Raw genomic sequence first — 6,045 nt, 5'->3', positions numbered from 1 at the left:
GTGCAAATTACAGCTTTCTAGCATTGATAGTCCATGAGCAAAGCCGCGGACGGATAGACAGACAGACAGACATAGCGAAACTATTTATAAGGGTTCCGTTTTTGCCATTTTGGCTCCGGGGCCCTAAAAATGGCATTTTCAATAAAACACTTAGAAAAGCCTTGAACAGAAAAGTTGCACTTTGCTCCCTCTCGTCAGGGAGGAAAAGTTACTTTTCTGAAGGAGAGGTGTGAAAATGTTATAATATGTTTTGAGAAAAAGTTTATCCTATTTCAGAATTATTCAACATTTTTGAGAAAAGCTTTACCTATATTAGTCTCGCCTGGAATAGCAATTGCTGGCTTCGTATTAGTTAAAATAAGCTCGTCCGTTTAATACTCATACTCAGCAATAACCTACTTCCAGGCCACGACAATAATCTACTATTATAAGTTTGTCATTACAAAGTATGTCTGCCCTACTTTAAAGGGCTGAAATAACATTCTAAGTACTTCAAAGTATTTGCAAAGATAATTCCGCAATGGAATCGTAGCGAATTGGGTTCAGACCATTTTTAAATGAGCTCTTAGAGTGGGAAAAAGCCCGCGAATATTGTGTAACATAACTTTATTACGTTCTATAAGTCGAGTGGAGCGTGTGTCTTGCTCGAGGCCGGCACCTTGACCGGCGCTCACTCACGGGACGGACTAACCTGTTCTGGCCTATGATCTCCTGGTATCAGATACTATTCAAACTTGTCTATAACTTTTTATTTTAAAAACATAAATCAAGTACATCAGATACATTATCATCAGATCCTGAGTGGGCTCTAACTGAAAGTTCTTTTTTATCAAACAGCTGGCAAATGAGCGGGCGGGTCACCGGATGGTAATTGATCACCGCCGCTCATGGACACCTACAGTAATATTAGGACTGCGGGTGCGTTGCCGGCCTTGCAATAGACGATACACTCGCCTTTTGAAGGTACCCAGATCATAGGTAGATGGAAAAACCCCAGCAGTGAGTCCATGGAAGTATTCCTATTCCAACGTAAAAAAAAAATATTCACACCTCTCATTCAGAAAAGTAACTTTTCCCCCCTGACGAGAGGGCAAAGTGCAACTTTTCTGTTCAAGCTTTTCTAAGTGTTTTTTTTTGCAAATGCAATTTTTTTAATTTGATAATTGTAAAACGACGCCATTTTCTATGCTGGTTGCTCTTTAATTATATTTAGAATTGTTTTATTTCAATTTTCGTCATACTTGATGTGAAAAAATTTATGAGTCAGTCGGGAGCAAAATTATTTTCATGTTGGGCGTTAGCACTTGAATCCGATTGTATGAAGAATTCTACAAATAATTTACGCCGTCGCTATCGAGTACGGTCACTGTAAACTCATGGTAGTGGTACTCGATTCTACTTTAGAATCCCTCGCTACGCTCAGGATTCTATTGTAGAATCCTGCGCTGCATTCTGGATTTAACCAAACTCTCGCCGTAAATACATCAGTTTGCTCCCTTGAGACACAAATAACTATTAAATCATTTCACAAACGTCGGAGTTCTGAGGTAACAAACAAAAAAAAATCGACCTTCCTCCCGCAACGGTTAGGTATCTTTCCTTCGAATGATGTGACGGCCCATTGCCACTTCAACTTGCATATTTAATGTTGATTATTACGTTTTTTAGTACGTAATAAGAAAAATATTTATTCAAATCATCAAAAAGTCGGAAAGTGTTCGGTAATGACTTTTAGTCGCGCTCATAGTTCCTTTTCTGCAAATTACCAGCTGGGAACGGAACCTATTACTCGCGTCGACACTGTTAAGACTTACCCCCTTATGCATAAACGACAATCAAACCTATTTTAGTTAAAAATGCCGCTAAAATTAGTTTGTCCATCTGTCACTTCGACATTTGTATTTGTTAGAAAGGGACAAAGCATTTGTTAGTTAACATAGGCTTGTTAAGTTTTATGAATAAGGGGTAAGGAGTTATTTTCGACACACGTCTCAATTTTCATGTTCACATGAGGACCTTAGCTTCTGACTGCTTCGGAGGTTGGGATTCTGAATTCGCAACGCCCGTGCCTTCTCCCCCCCGGGCTAAAAGCTTGTTAATAATGCTCTAGCAGGAGCAAACTAGAGGCAGCGTCCATCGTGTGGAATCCTCACGAAGTCACGTACTCCTTGCTTCTTGAGAGGGTCCAAAAGGCGTTTTTGACTTTCTGTTACCCTACAAAGTTCCTTCTTGGCACCTTAGGTCTTAGTTCTCTGGAGGTGAGACGTAATTACGGGCTCATGACCAGCGAACATCGACTATCGCGTAGAGATTCTGACTGCCATATAGTTGAGTAACGCAACTAGTGCGCCTGCTCGCGACCGAACTTTTTAATTTATTTTTCGCCCTCGCAACCGTGATCTGCTGGCAGTTCCCACTGCTCACAGTGCAACACCGGAATTCACCTCTTATTCGAGCTTTATTCAATCTTAATACGCTTCTCGCATCGGCGCCGGATTGTGATATCTTTGCTAATAGCTGGAAAACTTTATGTAGCGAGTGTTTGAGGTTCTGTGAGGCGAAGGATGACCGTCCGTCTTCACTAAATTGTTTGTAAATGTTATTTCTGTTATCTTTTGTGCCATGTGTCATGTGTTGTGATTCCAGAGGCACAGATATTTTATAAAATTATAAACATGCCACAGTACTTTTTATTTTCAAACGTGTGATGCAATCGCTTTGCTGTAATTTCACTCAACATCGCACTAAATTATACAGCTAGCAACATAAATTACGGTGAGCATTTTAAGTACATTATTTCAGATGATGATCATCATCATCATCATCAAATGATTTCCTATCACCAGCCTAGCACTCATACATAGTACCTACAAGCTTTGCTTAGTTTGGGACTAGGTCAATTGGTGTAAAGTGTCCCGTGATATCTATCATAATTTAATTTATTTATTGACCCGTGTGTGTCGCGTTAGAATTACACCTCTTCATTTTTTCAGTGGATGTCGTAAGAGGCTACTGAGGATATAGGTTAAGGTATACCGTAGGCGCCAGGCTAGCCTAAAACTTAAAACCAAAAATAGCTAAAAGTGGCTCCGAAGCGGTAACGTTTCGTGTGCTTTGCCTACCCCATTTCGGAATACAGGCGTGAAGTTCGTGTATGTTTGTATATTAACTAAAGTATTTGCTGTAGCTCTAGTTATGTCCATACTAATATTAAAAACGTAATTTATTTGTTATAATCAACACCTATGCATCTAGCAGCAAGGGCGTTTCTACCGTTCTTAGTACGGAAGTCTATGATTTTCTTATGAACGGCGACTCAAAGAAAACTCAAGGTCGCTGCAACTGCGATAGTGTTCGTAGCATAGTACTATATCTGTACCCACTACACTCAATCATGTTACATTAAAGAGCTCGGTCAAGGCATTCTAGCAGGCTATTCCTAGCAGGTTATGTAAGTGCTAAGTACTTACGTACCTACTAATAATGATGCCAAGTTGTTAGCCTTATTTTGATACTAAACTACTTATTAGTACGAGTAGAGGAGACGTGAAAGATCGACCTTCACCTATCTGATAACCCTATGAAATGAAAATGAAATGAAAAAGTTTATTCGGAACACACAAATATAAATAATAGTTGCAACAAAAAATAAAATAAAAACAATAAAATAAAATGAGAATACAAAATACACAAAAAAAAATACGAATACGAGTACTTATTTGTTTGTGCCCGAAATGGTCCCACTTCAGTATAAAATGCGGACTCCTTAGGTGGAGCCAGCGCTGGTCTTCCCATAGATGAGAGTGTGTATACTGGGTCTTCCGGCGAGACCATTTGATGAGACATATTTTTTATTAAATGTTATTTATTTACAAACACGCCTATGGTAGTTACCGATATTGACTCACCTGTTCATACTCGCTTGCCAGGTAGAACAAAAATAAGTAGGCAAGCCTACCAAGGCATATTCTCTGCGTTAAACACTATCAGTTGGAATAAAAAAAACGGTTATCAAAAGAGTGAAGGTATCCAAAAAAATGGACTAAAATTATATAAAGCTATATGGACGTGTTTTTAAATAAATAATATTTAATAACAAATATAAATATGTCTCACGGAACCCTAAAAACTAACAAAAATGCAACGTCGCCAGCTCAGCAGGTATACACGCTCTTAATAATATTAATGTACCCATAAGAAGCTACCCAATATATTTTTTTATCTATAATGGTCCGCAGTATGAGAGGTGCGCTATTAGCGGCAAAACTAGTGGCTAATCTAAGATACTCGGCTGTTTTCCTTCTCTGAAAAGAAACGATTATTATATAGTTAGTTGAGAAATGTAGCTACCGTTCCTGTTAGTTATCTCATCCAAAAACAGTCGCATTATCTAAATTACGGTAATACACTTTCTCCGTATCACAATGCATGTAAAATATAAACGCTTTTCTGTTAAAGAAAACCCAAAACCATAAAAGACAAGGCTTACATAACAAACGTCATGTAACAAAATATTACATAACATCATAGAAGCATGGTTGTTGGTTGTTTACGCCAGTTGCACTGAACGGCTTAATAAAAGCAAACCAGTTTTTTTTTATTGACAGTCCTAACGCCTGTAAAGGCTGCTTTAGAATATGGTGTTCTGAAACATTGCTATATTATTAGCAACAGGCGCTAGCAGGACTTCGCTGCGTGGAAATAACACTGCTCTTAACTTTAACACAGGCATTTCGTCAGGTGACTAGCTAACTGCAAAAATAATTAGTGTAATATTAACCTTACGATGCTATGCATAAATTAGATTATCTCTCTTGACTTTGCGAGTAAGTGGTAATTAGTGACTTTAGCTTGTCACCCGACGATTGTTTTTCATTAAATTGATTTTTATATTAGCGTTGTATATTAGCTTATAGTTACCTAAGTAGCACTGGGATTTTTTCATACTATATCAAAGTCCTAAATAGAAACAGTAAAGACTGATTTCAGTTACATAATATCTAGCATGTCCTGGTATTTTGGAGAGACACACTAGTTTTTGTCGTAGACATAAGTGCTGCATAATTATCCCTTCCTAACCTGTGGGTTGGTGTGAAAGTTAATTCTTTTGTGTCTACAAAAAAAAATAGCTAGCAGATATGTTTTAGTGGCTAGTTTCCTCATAAAATCTAATAAATTCGTCAGTTACAAGGAATGAGCCCGAAAATCACTGATCAGCAGGGAAACTTATTTCTTGCTTAATTCAAAAATAACATTTTCAATGTTTTTCGTCCAACGGCACTTTCAATACCTACCTATATGCTAGATCGATTCTTGATTGAGCGGTTTTTATCAAGTACATCCGATTGTATTAGCAAATCAATAATCGTGCCATAAAAATGTAAAGGTTAGTTCACACCGAAAACGCCGCGGCATTTTTCATTTGAATGAATGCGTCAAATGCACCATATATGGTCTGAGGCCAAATAAGTACTTGTATACTTGTTCATGTTACGTAAAGTTGGACTTAACCCGTCGTAAAAATCAACAAAAATGAAAAGAGCCTAGAATCCTAGATGCTCTTCAAACAGCTGAAAAGGCTCGAGAATACGATATTTGAAATATGCACGGCCAATGTTTAGCGATACAAAGGAATTCTGTTGAAAATTTAAAAACTATAAACTGGCTCTTAAGCTCTTTCAAAACACAAAACTTAAGTGTGGTGTGGCGTTGCTTGCATGAACCTTTTATTTCTCTGTCTAATCTTAAATTTCAAACCTTTATAACTGACATAAGTTATTTTCTGTTGAGTTGAGTAACATGCATTTTCAAACTTTGAAATAAAATAAAATAAAAATAAATGGTCAAAAACCGGATTGCATTGTATAGGGGCCCCGACAACCCAATAGTTTACCCGGCCCTGCAGGGCTACTACGAAACTCGAAACTCGAAGTTCGTGTCATGCGGTCTCACTCACACTTATACTGTTTAATACGAGAGCGAGAGGGACGGCACGACTCGAACTTATCAATTACCAAATTTAATTAACAAATTATCTATTTATTT

The sequence above is a fragment of the Choristoneura fumiferana genome, chromosome 21 (assembly GCF_025370935.1).
Source record: "Choristoneura fumiferana chromosome 21, NRCan_CFum_1, whole genome shotgun sequence".
Classification (NCBI taxonomy): Eukaryota; Metazoa; Arthropoda; class Insecta; order Lepidoptera; family Tortricidae; genus Choristoneura; species Choristoneura fumiferana.
This window is presented reverse-complemented; position numbering follows the sequence as displayed.